Source organism: Leucoraja erinacea, chromosome 3 (genome assembly GCF_028641065.1).
Source record: "Leucoraja erinacea ecotype New England chromosome 3, Leri_hhj_1, whole genome shotgun sequence".
NCBI lineage: Eukaryota > Metazoa > Chordata > Chondrichthyes > Rajiformes > Rajidae > Leucoraja > Leucoraja erinaceus.
In genome coordinates, this window is record NC_073379.1 from 46,369,435 (window position 1) to 46,393,924 (window position 24,490).

At 42.0% G+C, this 24,490-nt stretch overlaps 1 long non-coding RNA gene across 3 annotated transcripts in view; it reads right to left on the reverse strand.

Annotated features, from left to right (window-relative positions):
• Positions 1-555: 555 nt before the first annotated feature.
• LOC129695555 (uncharacterized) overlaps positions 556-24,490 on the reverse strand; it is a 53,359-nt gene continuing 29,424 nt past the window's right edge. For all 3 annotated transcript variants that reach the window (XR_008723189.1, XR_008723188.1, XR_008723190.1), the window contains one exon: positions 556-2,906. This is a non-coding gene — a long non-coding RNA (uncharacterized LOC129695555). The remainder of the gene's footprint in view (positions 2,907-24,490) is intronic.

A 24,490-nucleotide genomic window follows, 5' to 3' on the forward strand; every position in this document is an offset into this window, starting at 1 on the left:
CACTTAAAGGGACATGAACATCCCGGTTAACAAGACTCATATAAGAAGGAAAGTAGTGTGCACAAGGAAACCTGGCAGACCAACCAGGCGGTCTGCACATCACAGTTCATGCCCGCAGAGTGCGGATCTTCTCAGAAATTATATATGGAGGATGTCTGAGTGAAGTACCACTCATACCAGCAAGACAGATGGTGTAGCAAACCATTAAGTCATTGAGGCAGGTACTCATTCATTCAAGTGTTTCATTCACTCATAGAGACCAGTGTTGATCAGCCATGATTATATTTAATGGAGTGCCACTCAGAACTTTCAATGTCGGCAATGTCCTTAAAAAAAGAAATCAACAAACTAACATGATGTGCTCCTTATTTTACTGAGGCTGTTGCATGATTGTTGTGGTGTGGAGCTTGGAGTGTGAAGTGGCAAGGAAAAAGTCAACCATGATCATGTGAATAATACCTGAAATTGCCTGGTTCAGTTCGTTGTTTCACACAATTTCACCCTAAACTAATCTTCAACACTGAATAATGTTGAGACCAACAAAAAAACATGTGCCTCGCAACTCAATTTCTATACTGTTTTTATCACTGAAGTTCTGTACAGTGGCGTTTTAAGAGGCTTTTAGATAGGCACATGAATATGGAGGGATTTAGTTTACGTACAAGCTTATCTTGGCATTATGTTCAGCACATATATTGTAGGCTGAATGTCCTTTTCCTGTGCTGTATTATTCTATGTAAAAACTTTGATAATCTACCATGTTCAAGATTATGGTGGCAGCAAAGTAGCAGATTATTGGATGATCTTCCCATCAAGAACCCAAACCACTTTTAACTCACTCTTTTTTTAAAGTTAGGAATTATAATAATACATTTTTCAGCTAATCATGTAAGTTTAAATGGAACGTGGTAATTGGGGACCTGGACAGCAGAAAAGAAGTACAGGAATTGGGTAACGGGTGAATGGAATGTGTGAACAGGAATCAGGAGTAGGTGAGTGAGAAGGAATTGGGGCTCCAGCGATTGAAAAGGCACGTGGCAAACATTACCTGGTAAATTAGATGCCAAACCATCAACATTTCTGAATTGTTGGTTTGTGGATGGTTGGAGCTTTATTGTCATTCTTCTCAAAAGATTTTTTCAAATTTACCAATGCCTTGTACAGAAAACAAAATACATCACATGTAATAACATCAAAGCTTATGAATACATTCTTGTTTGAAACCACAAGCTAATGCACTGCTTTGATGGGTGTTGCAATCCTGTTTTGTTTCTCTAATAGAAATATTATTGTTGCATGATAAGCAAGGTTGTGTGTGCATGAGATATCACATCACCAAGTTTCTTGCACAGTTAACACTGCCAAGTTCATTACATGTGTGTGGACTTGCAGTTTGACACATCTTTAAAGCACCATGCCCCACTTCAAGCTTATTGATACAGAGAGAAGATTGGCATACCAAGGATCTACTGATAATTATGACATGCTTCATCTTAGTTAAAACCAGAAATTATTCAAATGTTGCAGTTCAGAAATCCACTTTGATGTCTGTTGCAATAAAATCTCCAGAAAATATGTGATTAATGAGGTTTGTGCAGGAAGCAACTGCAGATGCTGGTTTAAACCAAAGATGGACACAAAAACCTGGAGTAAATCAGTGGGACAGGCAGCATCTCAGGTCAATACCCTTCTTCTGACTGGTTAGGGATAAGGGAAACGAAAGATATAGACGAAGATGTAGAGAGATAATGCACAGAAATAAAACACATTAATGAGATTTCTCTTTGGTGTACCTTCAAAGTTGCTATCTCTGTCTTGGCCTGCTTCCCCACATAGCTCACACTATTTTGTGGTTGTATAAATACAAGCTACAATGAAAACAGCGATGACAAATGTACATTACCGGATAACTAATATTTGTCCCACATCCTCTGAGTGTGCACACTCTACACACAAAACTGCATCGTCTTTATGGGTTACATTTGTTAAAATCTTACATGTATAAAAATCATGCGCTTAGTCATAACATTTCTTGATCCAAATTTAGCTTACAAATGAAAAGAATGGACGTGTCCGATAAGCAATGTTACTGAGTCAAACAAGAAAGTAAGAAAGGCTGTGACAAAATCTGCTGGGGTAGCTGAGCAGGTTAGGCAGTATCTGTGGAGAGCAAGGACAGAAGACATTTGGTACCACCCACTCTCCCACCACAATCAATCTGTAAAACGAACCTGAAACACGACCTATTCGCCTGGCAAGCAGAGTAACTCCAGCACTATGTGTCTCTTTTTTTGTTGTAAATCAGCATCTCCAGTTCGTTGTTTTTAAACAAGAAAGTTTGTCGTCTGATTTAGAGTTTGATGCAATTTGATCTAATATTTTGAAGATTTGTAAACACAGAGAAATATAATCGTAGACAATTTTTTAAAATTGAGTAGCATCTCAAATTGGTGGTGGTTTATTTAGATCAGAATCAAATTGGCGTTTGTGATTTATCATAAATTATGCATGATAGTTTATGCAATGTGTAGTCGTCACATTACCAGTGAAAGATCAAGGACTTTCATTCCTACAAGCACAATTTTGTAGCAATTTCTAACCTCATTACTTCTGGTAAATTATTGTCCCAGTGTGACTGTAAGGAACTGTGTACGCCTGCCTGGTTGTTATTGTGTTCTAACATTAGAGAGAAAAGAGAGTTTTATTGTTATATGACCCAGATAGAACATTGAAATTCTTACTTACTGCAACAGAATATGTAAACATCGATATTACTAAAAGTCTGTTCTTAACCGGTTTTGGCCATCTGTGCTGTGATTTCCGAGAGAACGCCGCCACCTACGGTCGTCATTTTTGGCCACCTTGCTCAGAGCCCCCCTCCGCCGCATGTGTGCTGAGGATTTTTCCTGTCGATTAAAAATGACAGAGATATTAATTTTTTTAAATAATTCCCCATTCTCTCTGCTGCCCCCGCTGGCGGCAGGGGGGGAGGGACTATAAAACCAGGATGTGTCTGTTGGTTCTAAAATGTTTGCAAAAAATGTCTATTGGCTCTAAAATGTTTGCAAAAAGTGTCTCTTTTGTTTGGTTCTAAATGCTTGCAGAATGTGTCTATTGGTTCTAAAGCTTGCAGAAAAATGTCTATTGGTTCTAAAGCTTGCAAAAAAATGTCTATTGGTTCTAAAGCTTGCAAAAAAAATTCTATTGGTTCTAAAGCTTGCAAAAAATGTCTATTGGTTCTAAAGCTTGCAAAAGTGTCTCTATTGGTTCTATTGGTTCTAAAGCTTGGGTGTGGCTGGAAGTTGAAAGGCACTACTTATTGCAGATGGTGGCTTGGGTGCAATGGTTTGAAGTTAAAATGCATTACTTACTGCAAATGGGGGCGTGGGTGCATTGGCTTGAAGTTGAAAGGCACTACTTACTGCAAATGGTGGCATGAAGTTGAAAGGCACTACTTACTGTAAATGGTGGCATGGGAGCTTTTGCTTAAAGTTGAAAGGCACTATTACTGCAAATGGGGGTGTGAGTGCATTGGTTTGAAGTTGAAAGGCACTACTTCCTGCAGATGGTGGCTTGGGTGCTTTGGCTTGAAGTTGAAAGGCACATCTTACTGCAAATGGTGGCATGAAGTTGAAAGACTACTTACTGCAAATTGTGGCTTGGAGGCTTTGAAGTTGAAAGGCACTACTTCCTGCAAATGATGGCTTGGGTGTGGCTTGGGTGTGGCTTGAATTTGTAAAATCCAGAAATGTGGGTGTGGCTTAGTCTCTGCAAGGGAGGAGGGAGAGGTCACAAATCGCTGTCTTTAGTGGATTTGCACTCTACTTCAAATGGTATGAAACTGCACTTGAATTTGGTGGCCTTGCACCCTGCTAGAAGTGGTAAGAAACTGCACTTGAATTTGGTGGCCTTATACCCTGTTTGAAATAGGATTTCAAGGATTAGCCGTGAGTCAACTACCAGCCCACCAGCAGTGAGTGAATGAGTTGCCAGCACAACAGGCGTGATTGACTGAGACGCCAGCCCAAGAATCCATTTGGCGCACAATGTGCATACTAGCCCTCTGGAAACCAGTCCCTTCAGCCCACAACACTCGTACCAGCGCTCCAGAAAGCCCCCCCCCCCCCCACCCCCAACTGGCCACCAATATTAGAATTGGTGGAGAGGTGGAATATTGCGTTGGATGACCAGCCCTCCTGTGTGATGCTGGGACCCAACGGGTCCCACTTAGTCTAGTAGTACACTTTAAACAATGATAAACGAGAGAGAAAAAAAAAGTTCAGTGTCTATAAACACACAGTCACAAGTACACACACACACATATATACACACTGTAAATACACATACACACATATTCAAAAAATAAACAATAGTAGTGTAATAATAATAATAATAATATTAATAATAATATTGTATTGTAGTTCAGAGCTTATTTGAGGTTGTAGCGTTTAAAAGCATGATGGCTGTTGGGAAGAAGCAGTTCCTGAACATGGACGTTACAGTTTTCAGGCTCCTGTATCTTCTTCCCGATGGCAGGGGTGAAATGAATGTGTGGCCAAATCTCCTTAATCTTCTCATGAAATAGAGGAGTTAATATGCTTTATTTATAATTGCATCAGTGTGCTGGGTCCAGGAAAGATCTTCGGAAATATACACGCAAGGAATTTGAGGTTTTTGACTCTCTCCATCTGTTGATATAAACAGGATTGTGGGTCCTCATTCTTCCTCTTCCAAGGTCCACAAACAGTTCATTGGTTTTCCTGATATTGATTAGATTAGATTAGATTCCTTTATTGTCATTCAGACCTTTTGGTCTGAACGAAATTATGTTGCCTGCAGTGATACACAGAACCAATAAAACCAAAACATACAATAAACACAAATTAAAGATCCACTACAGTGAGTTCACCAAGCACATCCTCAGTGTGATGGAGGCAAAGTCTTAGTCTCCGTCTCTTCCCTCCTTCTTCTCCCTCTGCGCTGAGGCGATCGATCCAGGCCGGAGATGCCGCCCTCCAGTCCAGCGGACCTCCGTGGTGATGTCGACACCGCCGAAAGCCGGAACGCCGTCTCCGCTCTGAGACAGCCCGCCACAGCAACAGCTCCGGGCAGCCGCCCCAGCTCCAGGCCGCCGCCCCAGCTCCAGGTCCCGTGGTCTCCGCTCCAGGCCGCTGCCCCATCTCCGGGTCCCGCAGTCTCCACTCCAGGCCGCCGCCCCAGCTCCGGGTCCCGCAGTCTCCGCTCCGGGTCCCGCAGTCTCCACTTCGGGCTGCTGCCCCAGCTCCGGGTTCCTCAGTCTCAGCTCCGGGCCGCTACCCAGCTCCGGGTCCCGCAGTCTCAGCTCCGAGCCCCGCTGCATCAGCTCCAGGCCGCCGCTGAAAGCCAGAACGCCGCACCAGCAAGTCGGGCCACCGCTGCCTCAGCCCCGAAGACGGCCAGCCTCTCGTTGGTGAGTCCTGGCTGGCTCTACCTCTGGAGCCTCGGGGTCAGTCGCAGGCTGGAGGTCGCCAGCTCCGCCATTAGGCCTCACCGCAGACGGAGGCAGAGAAGGGGGATACGACACGAAAAAGTCGCATTCCCCCGAAGGAAGAGACAGAGAACAGAGAGTTGTTGTGCTGCCACCATTTGGTCAATCGGTCGATCTCACTTCTATACTCTGACTCATCACCATCTGTAATTCGTCCAACAACGGTGGTGTCATCGGCAAACTTGTCAATGGAGTTTGCGCTGTCTGGCTACACAGTCATGCGTCTACAGTGAGTAGAGCAGGGAGCTGAGCATGCAGCCTTGAAGTGTTCCTGTACTGATGGTTAATGAGGAAGAAGTATTTTTGCCAATTCGAACAGACTGTGGATGAGGAAGTCGAGGATCCAATTGCAGAGGGATGCGCAGAGACCCAGTTCCGAGAGCTTGGTAACCAGCAAAACAGAACCCACCACCATAATACAAGATGAACAAATATACTAAATAAACAACTACACAACAATGTTCCAATCCTTGTCAAGGATGCATTCAACCCCCCGTAGTGCCCAGCGAGCCCGGAAATTCCCCAGGTTGCCCATGGACAGCGCATAGTCCCTCTCTTGGAGGGGATGATGGAATTGAACGGCGAGCTGTATTTAAACAACAGCCTGATGTAAATGCTTTTTTTTTTTTTTTTTTTATTTTATTTTTATTAGAAGTACGGTAAATTACAATCCTACACAACACATATATCTTAATACATTTTTTGTACCGCTTCATTTTTTTTGAGCTTTAAGAAAAAGGTAGAAGTAAGGAAAGTAAAGAAAGTGCAAGAGAATCGTGAAGTGCAAGAGTGTTGGGAAAAGAAAGCCCCTTAGGAAAGAAGTTAGAGAAGGAAGTAAAGTGAGAAAATACACCCTAGAAAAGAAAGAAATAGAAAATAGAAACAATCGCTCTATTATAACATTAAACTCCGCAGAAAGGGGACTACCAACCAAGTCTGTTTTTGTTGTTTTACCTCCCGTTACCAGATCCTGATACCACTTATTTATATATCTGTTTTTTTTAAAATTACTATTGCACCTCATACTTGTAATAGGTCCAGAAACATAGACCACGTCTTTTGGAATTGGTCTGCTTTACCTGCTAGGAGGAATCTCATCTCTTCCAGATGTAATGTTTCAAACATATTTGATATCCACATTTTTATTGTTGGTGTCGGCGCATTTTTCCAGAATTTAAGTATAAGCTTTTTTCCCATTATTAGCCCGTAATTAAATAAATTCTTCTGAAACACGTTTAATTCAGGGTTACCTTCCGATATTCCGAAGATAATCCATTCTGGTTTTGGTACCAGTTTTATTTTGATCAATTTTGAAAAAATATCAAATATTTCATACCAGAATTTTTGGATTTTTGTACAAAAAACAAATGAGTGCGCTATGGTAGCTTCTTGACACAGGCATTTATCACAGATTGGTGAAACATTAGGGAAGATTTTATTTAATTTAGTTTTTGAATAATATAATCTATGTAATGTTTTAAATTGGATGAGCGTATGTCGTACGTTGATCGAACATTTATGCACCTGTAGTAAATGATTATCCCAGGTCTCTTTTGAGATTTTTATAGCTAATTCTTGTTCCCAATCTTTTCTAATTCCATCTGTTGCGGGTATTTCTATGTTTAAAATGATATTATATAGGTACGATATTAAATTAGCTGATTCCGCCTTGGTCTTCATTGCTTCATCCAATAAGTCGGAAGGCATATTATGATAGTCTTTTGTGTGTTTTTTCAGATAATCACAAATTTGAAGATATTTAAAATATTGGTTATTTTTCAAATTATATTTCAGTTGTAGTTGTTGAAATGATAGTAAATTCCCCAATTCATACAATTTTTGTTGTTCGAGTGGTCCAGTGCAGAGTGGAGAGCCAGTGAGATTGCATCCTCTGTTGGCCTGTTGTGACGGTAGGCAAACAATGGATCGAGGTTCTTGTTGAGGTAGGAGTTAATATGCACCATAACCAACCTCTCAAAGCACTTCATTAACACAGACGTTAGTGCCGCTGGTCGATAGTCATTGAGGCACGTCACCTTACTTTTCTTGGGCACCATTATTATTGATGCCCTCTAAAAGCAGGTCGGAACCTCAGACCTCAGTAATGAGAGGTTGAAAATGTCCGCAAAAACTCTGGCTAGTTGGTCTGCACAGGTTTTGAGAGCTCGACCGGGTATACCATCAGGTCCAATTCCGAGGATTCACCCCCCTGAAGGATCTTCTGATGTCGGCCTCTGTGACTGTGATGGTAATACCATCAGGGCTTATGGGGGCTCAGGAAGGCACATCAGTGTTCTCCCTATCTAAACGTGCATAGAACGCATCGTGCTCGTCAGGTAGTGATGCTTCGCTGTCGCTTGAACTGCCTTCTGGTTTTGCCTTGTAGGAGATGTTGGCATTAAAGCCCTGCCACAGTGGACAAACATCTGCCCCATCCTCAAGCTTCAAGCGGAAGTTCCTTTTGGGCTTTTTGATGGCCTTGTCAAGGTCGTATCTGGACTTCTTATGGACCTCTGTGTCACCAGGCCCGAATGCCCGGGATCTGATCTTCAGAAGAATGCAGATCTCCTGCTTCATCCAAGGCATCTGGTTAGGAAGCACTCGGAAGGTTTTTGTAGGAACACAATCCTCCAGACATTTCCTTATGAAGTACACAACGATTGTAGCATATTCATTCAGGTCCATTGTCAAGTCTTGAACATTGCCCAGTCTACTAACTGCAAGCAGTCCTGTAGTTGTTCCTCTGCCTCCCCAGGCCAGCTCTGTGCAGTCCTCATCTCTAGGGATGCGCTCTACAGTCGCTGCCTGTATGCAGGAAGAAGCAAAACTGCTGAATGCATGGATTTCCTGAAGTGAGGACGAGGGATAGAGCGATAGGCATTCTTGATGATCGTTTGCTGTGGTCAAAAGTGTTTAATCCTCTGGTGCTGCAGGTGACATGCTGGTGGTAGTTTGGGAGTGATTTTTTCAGGTTGGTTTTGTTGAAGTCCCCGGCTTTGGTGGTAAAGGCTTCAGGGTGCGCTGTCTGGTGCTTGTTGACCACGGCGTGCAGCTCCTCCAATGCTAGACAGACGTCTGCCTGGGGTGGGATGTAGGATGATGGAGGCGAATTCCCTCGGGAGGTAGAAGGGGCGGCACTTCACCGCCAGATGTTCCCGATGTGGAGAGCAGGAGTTAGACAAAACTGCCACGTTTGAGCACCATGAAGATTTGACCATGAGACTGACAGCCCCGCCTCTCCCTTTCCCAGATGCCAGTGTACAATGCATACGTTGGATGGAGAAACATTCAGATTGGATGGCTGAGTCTGAGGAGCTGGGGATGAGTCATGTCTCTGTGAAACATTACTGGGTGATTTTGCATTTGGGCCTTTGTTCAGATCACTCGCATAGATCCTGCCTAATCAATCAGATATTTCAAACAGTTTTGCTATGTACTTTAGTGCACTTTGTTCAAAATTGTCATAACTGGAATTTTAATTGCAAATCGAATCACTCACAACTTAGCTTTCTGCAAACTAAGATAAAGAAGGTGACACCACTCACAAGCCATAGAAATATAGAAAATAGGTGCAGGAGTAGGCTATTCGGTCCCTTGAGCCAGCACCGCCATTGAATATGATCATGGCTGATCATCCAAAATCAGTACCCCGTTCATGCTTTCTCCTCATATCCCTTGATTCCGTTAGCTCTGAGAGCTATATCTAACTCTCTCATGAATACATCCAGTGAATTGGCCTCCATTGCCTTCTGTGGCAGAGAATTTCACAGGCCATACATTGAATGCAATTTTGTCCCATTGGAAGTTTCTGCAAATTGTTTCAATTTGCTCCTCATGGAGGATGCTTTAAAAGGATACATTATTAGCTATTTTCTGACATTCATTTTACAACATTATAGCTGGCAATTATTGTGTTTCTACTTTTAAAGTAAATGTTTAAATTATTTAAAGCCATACCACTCAAAGATGGTGTTTTAATATGTTTATTCAAAATGCTTTTATGGCATACCCATTTGTAAATATGTTACTAATCTTACTATTGCACTGTTCAAAAATATATCAAAGCTAGACCTAATGCTATTCTTTCTGTTGGTTCAAGGCAAATGTTGCTTTTTGCCAAGTGAGATCTCATGGGAAATAATGTCTCACAAAATAGAATTTGTTCTGGAATTGCTGATTGGGCCCAAGAAAATAAATGTTATCCTCCCACCCTTTTGACTCTATACTTCATTGGATCTGCCCGAGTCATTTTATGACTTGTCGGAAATATTGACCTCAAACATCAGGCGTTCCGCTGCTTCACCTCACTGACACTTAATGTTTATTGTCTAACCCTGCTTGATTTTTTAACTGCCTCGTTCAAATACTACACATTTATTTAATGTTTATCGTGTTTTAGTGGCTGGGTCAAATGTATTGGCTTTCCCTGGGTCGTGCTAAAGAAGATATTTGTGGTTGTCACTTTTTTAAATTCTCAGTGGAAGCAATCTTGACTGAGCTGCAGTATTTTCACCATCTTTCACTCATGCATGGCTGATATTGGCACTCACAGTCTTGTTCAGTCAAAAACTGTTTCATACCCTGGAAAATGTATCTGGGCCCTTGTTTCTTGTATAGATCATTTGCAATTCTGTGTATTCTGTCACAGGGTGTATCATAGTACTTGGTATCGTACTTTATTTGTCACATGTACCAAGGTAAATTAATTTTGTATACAGATCAGTGCAAGTATCATTCATCATCGGTGGTCACTCGAAACGAGTATGTCTGTGCACAGTGTTTGAATAGATTTCTCCAGATTTTGTTTTCCAATATTTACTTTCAATCTACGTGAGCAGATTCAGTTTAGTTTATCATCATTTACACCAGCGTGCATGAAATTCTTTGTTTGTTTGATGATAATAGAGTACATATTATCTCTAATAATAGTCACAACAATCAGCTAACCATTCGATCAATTAATAAATAAATAATAAACAAATATACAATTAAAAAATAAACACAACATACACCAAGTTTATAAATGCCCTTATCACCCAATAGCCATTGTATTGTTTCAGTGCCTGGTGCAGGTTTCTGTTGTAGATACAGGTTCCTCCCAGTTTACAAGCCCCTAAATTATGGACACCCTGAACAAGCATTTGGGAGACCGGTGGGATAAATAGGGATGTATTTGATGACTACTGCATCTTCTGTCAGGTGGGGCAGGGTATTTCCGTGTGTATTCTCTCTCCATCCCCTCTGTCTGAGCTGGGATCCCTGAGCAGACTCACTCGATCAGTCACTGAGTCAGTCACGCTGGGTTGCGGCCACTCTTCCCGTGCCTGATCGCTACCCCATCACAACAATTTTGGTGATCCTTTCCCCCCACACATTGCTATTGTTGATTTCCGACTTACAAACAGATTAGGTTATGACCAGTTGTCAGGAATGGAACCCTGTCCTGTGGACCTCCTGCAGCACGACTGCCATCGGGTGAAACTCTCTTATCTGGTAATCTTGTGGCCAGACTGCCACCGGAACATAGAAAGTCTGTCCATAGAAATTGTCCCCTGATCATCTTGCTCTGATCAGAAATAGTGTTATTTACAAGTGTGGACACTCCCTGCATCACAAAAAGCTTTCAAGAATTGCGTGTAACACGATGTTTCCATTAGTCAGTAAAATTGTCAGCTGAGACCACGTGATTGGCTAAGGAGTAGTTAATGGCATTTAATGCAGATGTTGTATTTCGGGAAATATTTTGTTGTATTTTGGGAAGTGCTTCACTGCATAACAATTAATATTGTAACTGGCTTGTTCAGCATGCTTACAGTGGATGATGGCTGTGCATAAGTTAATGTGGGTAATGTCCTCACTGATATGGGCTCAGTGAGGACATTTTGGGACCAGTTCAACAACTGAAAAGTGTGTGTGGCAAACAGAATTTTGTGGGTCATTTGAAATCACTCAAACATATGAATTGATATGGTGATTTAAATTGCTCTATGTTGAACATTTTTTCCTCATTTTGAGGCTTTTGCAGTACTATTTCATGCATTCAGAGAGATCCTCTGGACAGTTAGACACCTCTTTTAACCATGCAACAGAAGTTAAGGTGCTTGTAACTTAATGAAATATTGTTATCATTCATCGGGATAAAATTACACGTTATTTCCTGACTAATATAATTCCTTCTGTAATTTAAAACTGTATGACCTTTGAATCGCAGTATACCTACCTAATAAAATGGAAAATTAAAAAAAAATACTTATCAGGTGTCACGGCTGACATGTGTGCAGTATTATAATATTTTTTGCAAATGTCATACTTGACAAGAAACTGCCTTAATTTTTTCAATCCAAAAGTGTGAAAGTAAAATCATTAGAGTGAACGCCAGATATGAGATAACTGTAACAAACTGAGTTGTTTTAAAAGTCATTTGAATATTATTATTTTTTATTCACTTTTTTAAGTTGATTTGAGCACTGAAACTAATGAAACAACCTAAAACCAGTTGTTCTGTTTACCTTCAATCATACAAACTGGAATAAATGGGCAGTTTTGTCTGATGTAAATGTTGATTGGGCACTTGCATCTTGCGGTTCATGGTTTCATCCTCATTGGTCATTCTGCAAACTCTTAATGTTGTGTTCAACCTATGTTAATTCAACTTGGCATTAAAGATTTTCTTTCTTAAAATAAGTGCTGATAAGAAAGATTATTGGAAACATGTGAAAGAATAAAATAAATGACATGTTTTAACAAAAGGAATGATTCCTCAAGTAGATTGAATATTCCATGACCATGTGATTTTCAGATTAAACAGAACCATAAGTTCTGAAGAATTCCAGACCCTATCGTCCTAACTGTTTCCTAGTCTAAAGTTGGAGAAAGGACCGATGTTTTAAATTGCTTGCAAAAAGAACCACTGGAGAAAATCAGCTAGTCAAGACGAATCCATGGAGCAAAATGGACTTTTGGGTTGGGACCCGATTTATCTATAATTTAAAATAAAGAACCTGCTGTAGGGGAAACGATATGAATGCAATGTGGTACTTTGGCAGTTAATGAGTTGGTTCATATCAGTCAGAGCTATTTCAATTCAATGGAAATTACAAGTTGTGGTGAGTTTTAGTGAAAATGCAAAGCTTTCATTTAACATTTCAAAGTGTAAATAGAACTGATATGCTTTTGTAAATGTGGTCCTTTCAATAGTTGAAAAATAACATCAGATAGTCTCAGAAAGTGTTTAGTATAGAGTGGAATTAGAAATCATCACTTCTCAACTTCATTTATTACTTGAGTAATTTTCTAGTTATCTAGGCTGATGTATTTTAATAATATTTGCAATTATTTTGTATTTTTCAGAAAAGCCTTGAAGAGAGATCTGGTTGTGACCTTTCAAGTTCTTTCCTCATTTGGTAAGATGTGATTATTATGTGATCTTGCAAATAATTTCTGTTCAACTCTTCGAGGAACACGTATAACTAGATACACGACTGGTGAAGCTTCATTGTGAATGTTTATTGCGTTGCTTTAAAGAAGGGAGGAATGCATGTAAAGTTGACTTAGTATAATAGCTATTCATTTTTGTCCATTGCTGTAATCGTATTGTATTTATTATAAATCATAGGTCTATAAATATATGTTTAGTTGCTGAAGTGATGTGCAACAGATCCAATATTATTGTGATTAATTCAGCAAATGTATGTTTGATATAAAGATAAGGGTAGATAACTGATGGTCAAGGAGAGAACAGGTAATGAGCGCACCAGCAAAGATGAGATCGTGATAGGATGATCTCACCAGAGGAGTTGATGAAATAGGAACCTACATTGAGGAGGATGCATGTCTCAGATTTCCTGGCAGTGGCCCAGGTAGAGGGTGGCCTCTTATTACCAGCTCTCAGTTTTAAAAAGTTGCAGTGTTTGAGATCTACAGTGCTCGCAATCTTTGTATGTGCAGTAGAATCCTATGATATAAAAACCTGTATGTACTATCATGTAGTACATGGATCTAAGGTTACAACACAAGCGAGAAACATCTGTGTTCAAACCACCATTGATATGGTGCTCTCTAACTGAATATCTCAAAATGTACCATGGACACACAAATGATCTAATTGTGTATTTGATAACATGGGAAAACAATGTAAAACATGGCAATTTCTTAGCCCAGATCTTCCTACTGACATATTTGTGTTCCCCTTCTTTAAAGGCCAAAACGCTTGGAATTGTCATGTAGTTATATTTGAGCATCACCATTTTACATCTTAACCCTTTACTCTGTGCTGCCTTGACAATTTTATCAAAGATGCCATGCAGACAAAAGGTGTTGGCATGTTGATCAGCATGAGATCCAAAATATGTAATTGTCATATGCACTGGGACCAGAATAATTACATTCTTGCTGCAGCTTTACATACACATCAAATGCAACAATACAACAAATAAAGATGCAAAAACGTATCTGCTATTGAAGGTGAACCAGACCTTGATAGTGCAATCCAAAGTGCATAGTACAACGTTATAGTGCAAAATCCATCGTAGTCGGGTGCTGAGGTAGGTAAGGGCATGCAGAGAAGTTCGAAAACCTATTGGTTAATGAGAATGTGGTTCTTGATGCTGGAGATAATGGTTCTCAGGATCCTATACCGTCTTTCAAATGGTAGCAGCAAGTGTGACCAGGATCGAGTGGACCTTTGATGATCTTAGCTACCTTCTTGAGGCAATGCGTCCTATACTGTAAATCTGTTCGATGGCGGGTAGATCAGTTTCCATAATGGGCTAGACAATGTCCACCACTTTCTGCATCATCCATCATTTTTGAGCATATGAATTATTAAACCAGGCTATAATGCAACCTGTCTATCCTGCAGCTAAAGAAGTTCAATAGAGTATTTGAATATCTTCAAACTGCAATACTTTCCGAATGCTTTGCACTTGAATGTTGATTGCTAAGTTTGGTAAAGTAAGAGAAACATAGAAACTTAGAAAATAGGTGCAGGAGGAGGCCATTCGGCCCTTCGAGCCAGCACCGCCATTCATTGTGATCATGGCTGATCGTCCCCTATCAATAACCAGTGCCTGCCTTCTCCCCATATCCCCTGACTCCACTATCCCCTAGAGCTCTATCTAACTCTCTCTTAAATCCATCCAGTGACTTGGCCTCCACTGCCCTCTGTGGCAGGGAATTCCATAAATTCACCCCTCTCTTTGTGTGAAAAAGTTTTTCTCACCTCAGCCTTAAATGACCTCCCCTTTATTCTAAGACTGTGACCCCTGGTTCTGGATTTGCCCCACATTGGGAATATTTTTCCTGCATCTAGCTTGTCCAGTCCTTTTATAATTGTATATGTTTCTATAAGATTGCCCCTCATCCTTCTAAACTCCAGTGAATACAAGCCTAGTCTTTTCAATCTTTCCTCATATGACAGTTCCGCCATCCCAGGGATCAATCTCGTGAACCTACGCTGCACTGCCTCAATCAAAAGGATGTCCTTCCTCAAATTAGGGAACCAAAACTGTACACAATACTCCAGATGTGGTCTCACCAGAGCCCTATATAACTGCAGAAGAACCTCTTTAGTCCTATACTGAAATCCTCTTGTTATGAAGGCCAACATTCCATTAGCTTTCTTCACTGCCTGCTGTACCCGTAAGCCAACCTTCAGTGACTGGGGTACAAGGATGCCCAGGTCTTGCTGCACCTCCCCCTTACCTAACCTAACCCCATTGAGATAATAACCTGCCCCCTTGTTTTTGCCGCCAAAGTGGATAACCTCACATTTATCTATATTATACTGCATTGGCCTCGCATCTGCCCACTCACTCAACCTGTCCAGGTCACCCTGCAAGCTCCTAACATCCTCTTCACAGTTCAAACTGCCACCCAGCTTTGTTTCATCTACAAACTTGCTAGTGTTGCTCCTAATTCCCTCTTCCAAATCATTAATATATATGGTAAACAGTTGCAGCCCCAACACCGAGCATTGCGGCACTCCACTCGCCACTGCCTGCCATTCTGAAAAGGACCCATTCACTCCTACTCTTTGCTTCTGGTCTACCAACCAATTTTCTATCCATGTCAACACCCTACCCCCAATACCATGTGCTCTAATTTAAGTCACCAGTCTCCCATGCGGAACATTAATTCTCCTTAATTTTTTTGGCAACACCCTATTCCAAAATTTAGCGCTCATTCATTTGTTGAGACAAAATAAACTAACTCGTTGAAGTTCACTAACTTGTTGAAACTCCCGACCCTTGGAGCAAGAAACCTCATAGTTTGAATGGAAAAATAACACAATGCAATGTTCGGTTTAATTTTAGTCCTCAGTGATTACATTGCAATATCTGTCATTAGATACCTCTTTCCATGAAACACTTTATAGACACTCCAGGTGGCTCTGTTACGAAAGGCAATTTACATAGAAACCGAAACAACTCATTCTGCAGCAAATTATGAAACTATTGTTTCAAGCAGGGCTTTGTCAAAAGTTATTTTTCAAATGTATGTCTGCGGTTTCATTCATCAGAATTCACGGGTCTTGCAACAGGACAGCTCAGCAAGATGCGTTTATTGTGGGGCCAGCACTCGGAGATTTTTCAAATCAAATGTGCACAATTGCTGGTAGTTTAAAAATGTGATCTCAAGTCATTGCTTTTGATATGTTTTATGAGATCGTAAAGCTTTTAGAGTCCAACTGATCCCAAAAAAAGACAATGATATGTTATAGGAGAGGCCGCAATTGACACTGTCCCTTGTGTCAACATAAAAACGACACTGTGTTAATACCTTCACCATCATCGGCTCTTGACCTTCTTTCCATCGAGGGGATTTATCGCAGTCGCTGCCTCAAAAAGGCTGGCGGTATCATCAAAGACCCACACCATCCTGGCCACACACTCATCTCCCTGCTACCTTCAGGTAGAAGGTACAGGAGCCTGAAGACTGCAATAACCAGGTTCAGGAATAGTTACTTCCCCACAGCCATCAGGCTATTAAACCTGGCTCCGACAAAACTCTGATTATTAATAACCCATTATCTGTTATTTGCACTTTATTTCAGTTTATTTATTCATGTGTGTATATATTTATATGATGGCACATTGATCTGTTTTGTAGTAAATGCCTACCATGTTCTGTGTGCTGAAGCAAAGCAAGAATTTCATTGCCCTATCAGGGACACATGACACTAAACTCACTTGAACTTGAACTTGAACCATACAAATTACCATAGTTCAAGAAACTTATTCACCACCTTCTCAATGGCAATAAATAGTGACCTTGCATTAACTCTATATTCCAATGATTGAATTGGAAAAATCCAGCAACACAAAGTTATACAGGTTTTTTCTTTACACTACCAGAAAAGTTGATGTCCGCTGTGCGATGAGCTATGTTTGTGCCATGGAAGTTGTAGCATTGAAATAAAAATCTGTTATTTCAATAATTTAAACTCAACAGCTATATTCTCCTCGCCCTGAAATATTTACTGAACCATTAGTCTTCAACAGATGATGTGCAATGCTGACATGCCAGCTTCTCCTTAACAGCCTCCCCTCTGCAGTCTATTGGTGGAAGGCATTTTATCTTCTCAGCATGGAATTTCTTGTAGAAAATAAACAGTTACAAATGTGCTATATGTAACACACACAAAAAAAAAAATTTTCATCACTTTTGAAACGTATGGACCCATTTTTGCAGGTCCAATCCATTAGGAAATTGCACCGGCAACTCCCTGTTGTGATTCACTTGAACTCATGAGTAATTTTACGGTCTAATTTCCCACCAGTGTTGACATCAGTCTTGAGCAAAGCACACATTTATTGTTTATTGATAGCAATTGTGCAAGATTGGTGGAGCATGTGACCTTCCATTTGTATCTCCAGGAAAACATTGTGCTGAAAGTAATAAATCATATGTGATTGAAAATATTTATTCCCTGTGAACATCATTTTTGTCCCTATATATCCCACCCTCTGGCATTGCGCTGCATTAAAAAAAAAATCATTACTGGTAGCTCTGTGCACAGAATTGTTCAGTTTACAGATTCCTTGATCTGTGAACCCAGTGCCAACTGGTGTCAGGTACACGTGGCAAGAGATGCACTTGTCCATGCCACATACAAGGGAAAACCTCTGCCTGGAGACTGATTGCCATTAACCCACCCCACTATTTTATCCTTTCATCACTTCTTCAAAAGGGGAACCACAGTAATGATTTCTTAAGACATGGATGCCCCAGTTGTGTGATTTTATTTTGGCGGACGAAGATTTGGTTTTTGCACAATTCGGTCATGGCTGACCATGAGTGTCTCCAGGGCGCTAGTCCCTATATGGAGGATGCCTGTGACTTAGTTTAATGTGGGGAGACTGGTGCGCATGGAGTCCAAGATGACCGGAGACCCTTTTCTGCTACAGCTTTCATCCGCCTTCCCAGCCGCTGTGATGCTCCACCCCGCAGTCCTTGACAGATCTGGGTCGGGATCCAGTGGCATGGAGTCCAAGATGACCGGAGACCCTTTTCTGCTACAGCTTTCATCCGCCTTCCCAGCCGCTGTGACGCTCCACTAAAGTTAGCCTTCGTCCTCTGCCTGTTCCATCATTGAGGTCTTGGCTGGATTCCTCTTTGTCAGAGACCTCCCGCTCGACCTTACCGCCATGGGTGGAACATAGCTCCAGGCGGCATCGCTCTCAGGATCTCAGGTCCACACAAGCTTCTCCACCACGATAAGGTGACAACCCACGGAGAAGTTGCACAATTATCACATCAAATAAGAGGAAAATGCATCTTCTAGGTTTTCACATTTCCAAATATCCATTCTATAGTTCTGAACTAAAGGCATAGCAGTCACACAGCGTGGAAACAGGCCCATTGACCCAACTTGCTCACACTGACCAACATGACCCATGTACACTAGTTCCACTTGCCTGCATTTGGTCCATATCCCTCTAAATCTATCCTAAAGTACCTTTCGAAATGTTATTTAAACTTTGCGATAATACCTGCCTCAATTACCTCTTCTGGCAGCTTGTTCCATGTACCCATCACCTTTTGTGTAAAATAAGTTACCCTTCAGATTCCTGTTACTTTTCCCCTCTCACCTTAAACCTTTGTTCTTTGAAAACATCTGTTATGGTCTACAGGCATCTGACCTCTTTAGCATCCTCAGCAAGTCCTTTTTAGGCTTAGCATTTAATTCAACACTTTTGTGTCAACAGCCTTTCCGCCATGCAGGAGGACTAGCAAATCCTCATGGTGGAGAACAGTGTGTCGGGTGATTGGTGTGTGGGAAAGTGTCTACGGAGAGGGAGCAGGGTTGACACTTAATTTTGTTGGCCTATCATGGTGGAGAATATTTTAATTATCTGGCACGGTAGGCACATCTGGTAGAGCTGGTGCCTCGCAGTGCTAGAGACCTGGGCTTTATCCTGACCTTGCGTGCTGTCAGCGTGGAGTGTGGACATTCACCTTGTAACCATGTAGGTTTCCTCCAGCACCTCCGGTTTCCTCCCACATCATAATAAATGTACAGGTTTGTAAGTTAAGTGGCCTCTTGAAATTTGCCCCTACGGTGTACAATGTTGAGACGAAAGTGGGATAACTTAGAACTAGTGTGAACGGATGATCGATGGTCAGTGTAGACTTGATGGGCCGAAGGGTCTGTTTTTGTAAACCAGCATCTGCAGTTCCTTGTTTCTACTCTTCCACCTAGAAACACAGCATGGAAAAACCTCCTTCAGCCCTCTGAGTTGAACATCATCCATCTATTTACAGGAATCAATTTTTTTGTAATTCTTTTAACGACCCCATCAGCTTTCTCACAATCCATCACTCATAGTGCGGAACTGGCGCAGCACAGAGTTGCTGCCTTACAATGCCATTGACCTGGGTTTGATCCTGTCTATGGGTGCTGTCTGTACAGATTTTGATGTTCTCGCTGGGACCTACTTGGGTTTTCTCTGTGAACTCCAGTTTCCTCCAACACTCCAAAGACAGACAGGTTTTCAGGCTAATTGGCTTGGTAAAATTGTAACTTGTGTGTATGTGTATCCTAGTGTGTGTAGGATAGTGTTAGTGTGCAGGGATTGCTGGTCGACTCAGTGGGCTGAAAGGCCTGTTTCTGTGCTGTTATCTATAAATGAAAACTAAACTAAATCCACCTGTGAGGTTAGTTAAACAGTTGGACCACAATCCTTGGGAAACTGGAGCACTTGAGAAAACCTGCAGAGTTTCAAGCAGAACATGCAAACTTCACACAGACGGCATACAAAGTCAGGACTGAATCTGGGTCCCTAGTATTGCAAGGCAATGGCTCTACTTGCTATACCAAGGTGCTGCTCTCAACTTATTCGCAGAGGTGACCAGAACACTTTCAACTTTAATCACTACTTTGGCTAAGTAGGAAACTTTAAGTGCACCATCAAAATTGTTTAACTTACGACACTGAGTATTGCTACAATATACTATTTCTCCAATTTTAGGCAACCTTTAACAACCTCCCTGCCCCCTTTCTCTCCCCCTCCCCTTTCCCTGTGCACCACCTGGACACACCATTTTTGACCTCCATCCACATTCCTCCCTTAGCTTCACAATTGACAAATCTTCAATTATTTTCTGTTTTAATCTCTGGCCTTGGTCCAACCATCCAGCTATAAAAATAACAATTTTTAATCGGAAGATTTTCAGTCTGAAGAAGGGTTTTGGCCCGAAACATCACCTATTTCCTTCACTCCATAGATGCTGCTGCACCCGCTGAGTTTCTCCAGCATTTTTGTGTACCTTCGATTTTCCAGCATCTGCAGTTCCTTCTTGAATAATTTTTAATCTGTCATGCTTTGTCCTGCCCACCCAAAATCCCCCCTCCCGCACCCCACCCCCCCATCACACACACACACACACAATCAGTCTGAAGATGAGCTGACCCAAATCATCACCTATCTATATTCTCCATAGATGCTGCCTGACCCATTGAGTTACTTGATGTCCTTGTTTCTACATTGCTTCAACATTTCCATTTGTTAGAATCTCTGATCTGCGTCATTTTCCATCTTGTTTCCATTTAACTAATAATTCATCCATTCTTCTCCACCATTCTGTGGAGAATGTTGTATCTTTCCCGAAGCGATCAACAGTCACAATCAGACAACTTGCTGCGCCCCTTACCCTGTTTCACAAGGGATTGGTTATTAAAAGCATTAATAACTCAATCTGCCCTAGTCTACATAGATGAACTGTTTAAAAATAATACACTTGAAGCTTTTATTGAAAAGCAGCAGTAGCTGTGTTTAATATTAAGAAAAAACATGTTTCCTCTGCAACTATCATACTCTACAATTATGTTTGTACAAGTTTTGAGGTAGAAAGTTATTGAACATACAACACAGAAAGGAGCCATCTGAGCATTCTGCTTGTGACTGCTGTCTGAAAGATTTGTCAATTAGTCCCAATTCTTTGCTCTTTCCCTCCAGCCCTGCAATTTGTAATTCCCTTTAGAAAGTTCCCAGTGAATGTTTTTGCATCACCCCTTCTGGCAAAGCATTCAAGATCATAAGAACTTGCTGAGAAAACAATCTGATCATCACCCGAATGACCTTTTTCCCAATTATCTTAAATTTGTGTCTACTGGCAACTGACCTTTCTGCTTGTGGTAAAAATCTGTCCCTCTCCACTCAATCGAAACCTCTCATTACTTTGAACACCTCTGTTGAACCTTGACTGAGCAAGGGAGAACAATCTCCGCTTCTCTGCACTCCAGATCAGTGAACTCCCTCATCCTCGACACTATTCTAACAAATGTCCTCAACACCCTCTCCAAAATGTTGACAAGTTTAATAAACTGTGGATTTTTAAAATGGACACTTTACTCTAATGGATTTCGAACTAGTGATATACAACTGCTTCACAAAGTGCATTTTTAAAATTTGAGTGCATTGCAGAAATGTTTTGCTTAACCTAAAAGGCACTAGGTTTGAGTGATACCTGTCATGGGGAAATACACCAGGCTGCAGGGGGGAGCAGTCTGATGATGTTGGGTGTGGGGCCTTATTTAATTGGGCTCCATGCATCCACACACCTCAGGTGAAAGTCATGGTTGGGGAGTATTCGTGATGAGGTTAATGCAGCCACATGAGGAGTTCATCAGCACAATGTAAGGTCTGGCTTGTCCAATGCAGATATGAAAGAAAAACAATCTTAAAACTCTCGCTGAAGTTTGCGTTGTGCCAGGATACCATGATCTCCTCTCCTCTGTAAAGGCTCAGCAACAATCCCATTACACAACATCTTCTTTGCTAGTTATAGCTAGTATGGAAGCATAGGAAGAGGCTACATAAAATCATTCTGTCTGTGTGCAGTCGCATCTCGTTCTACATGCATGTCTCTACTCTCACAACTGGAAGCAGTTTGAAAGCCTGAAGTGTGAACAATAGGCCACCAGGAGCAACTTGATGTCCCCATTGAACAGAAGGAGGCCACTCATAAGCAGATTGTTGCTCTCCGTGGACATAAGGTTTCCACCCACGAGCAGCTCAGATTTCTCCAGGAACAATGAGGGGTCATGGGTAAACAGCGAGACTCTGAATATCGGATGATTGCTGTTCTCCGAGAACAGAGATGCCATTTGTGAGAAGGCCACTATTGAACAGAAGCAGACAAGATATGCTAGAACTCTCCAGGTGTGGCATTATGCCACCACTGTACTGCCCATTCATTCCTGCTGATACTCCATTTCTACAGAAGCAAACTCCAGCTCAGATGGTGCAGAGAACTGACTCCAAGAAAAGTGAAAAGAGCAGGGACAAGATATGGCAAGATGGGATCTATCAACTGGCTTAGTTCCATGTCTGTGCTCCGCACTACGTCGTCGGTGCCGACACGAAACGTCACGTTCCTTTTCTCCAGAGATGCTGCCTGACCCACTGAGTCACTCCAGTTTTTCTATGGTATAAACCTGTATCTGCAGTCCCAAGCCAGGCACTGTGCCTGGCCCAATTGGGAGCAATCAGTCCAATCGGTTTGTATTCTTGTATTCAAATTTTATTGTCGTTGCCTCACTTTGAGACAACGAAATGAATTTCCCGTACAGCAGTATCGTTAAAAAAAATCACAAGAAAAATAATAAAAATAAATAATAAATAAATAATAAAACATATTAAAAAATAAAATTGAAGTTGAATTAAAAATTTAACAAAAGCACAAACACAAAAAGTCCACAACACAACATAACATAAATGGCACCCAGGTGAGGACGGCACCATAGTCCAGCCAGCCTCCCCTCCGTGTCCATCCGTAGTCGGGGCCTTCCGAGCACCCGCAGTCGCCGCCCCGGGTGGCCCGATGTTCAGGCCCTCACGCCGGGCTGGTGGAACGCCGACGCCGAACCCCGACGGTGAGCATCCTCCTCCTCAGCGGCCCGGACCTCCCGATCAGCCGCCTCCCGCTGCCGGAGTCTGCAGCTCCCGAGTCCGCAGGTCGAGCTGGGCAGAGTCGCAGGACCCCGCGTTGTAGTCAGCGCCGCCCGCGTTGGGAGCTCTGCAACCCGCAGCTCCATGATGTCGGCAGCAGGTCCAGCACTCCGGGCTCCAAACGGCGACCCCCGGTAAGGCATCACCAGCCCCGTGATGTTTCAGCGCTGTCCCGCCGCTGCTGGAGCTCCGGTCGATCCCGGCAGGAAAGGCCGCGCCAATCCAGGTAGGTAGGCCGCTGTGGGGGGGGGGGGGGGGACGCGACTCGAATAATAGTCGCGTCCTCACCAGGAAGTGGCTGAAGGACGGTATCCCCCGCACCGTGCCCTCTTCCCCCACATAAAAACACCAAAAACACAAAAAAAATACACTTTAACATAATTAAATAAACAAAAAAACAGAAAGATACCGGGCTGTAGGTGGAGGCTGCTGGCACCAGCGCCACCGGAAGTACAAGGCTGGCCCTGTGTGGGTTATTAAAGGTCAGTTATACCAGGAAATTGTTCTTAAACTACCTAATCTGTTTAAATCTGAGGCTGTGCTGGAGCAAACAGCTTGGAACATTGGATTTATTGTTTTCTTCACTGGGTGATGTTTGGCTACTGAGAAATCTTCCTTTCTTCGTAACTGTAATTTCCACTACCATAGATAGTGATAGATAGATAGCCCTTTAACCATCGGGAAAGGTTGTGCATACTTAAAGTTTAAACTTTATTGTAGAAACAATGAACTGCAGATGCTTGTTTACAAAAGAAGACACAGAGTGCTGGAGTAGCTCAGTAGGTCAGCAACATCTCAGGAGAACATAGATAGGTGACATGTAAGGTTGCGACCCTTCAGGTCGAAATGGCAATATTCAATGTTCTCCTGAGATGCTACCTGACCTTCTGACTATTCCAGAATCCTGTGTCGTCCCTTGGACTTTATTCACTGAAGTGTAGGGGACTGAGGGGTGATTTTCTAGAAGTTCTAGACGTACAGACAGCACTCGTATCGGGATTGAACCCAGGTCCCTGATGCTGCAAGCACTGTAAGGCAGCAACTCTACTGTTGCGCCAACCATGGCTGCCCTAATCTGGGCATGCAAAAGATTTATTGTGTACTGCATGTTTCCAGGATATATTTTCATTTATAAAGAATAACCAAACCTATTAAGAATTCTGCTTTGTTATTTTCATGCTTTTTTTTCACTAATCAACATTCTTTTTCACTCTTCTTTTAAAACGTTCTTCTAAATGTGTTCCCACGAACTTCAACTCGCTTTGGTAGATGTCAGGAAAAGTACGGATCGTAATTGCTTTTAAATTGTTAGTTACTGTTCCCTGATTCACTGGAAAGTTTGCAGGACACACGTATGTTTAATACAATACATTGCTGCAGGTAGCAAACTGCAGTAAATTGTGGTGGTTCAAAAACATTCCACAGATCAGTTCTGCAATGGAAGCTGTTGCTTGGCTGGTAGCCATCTTGCTATTGAGTCAGAAGGTTTTTGCTTCATGTCTCATGCCAT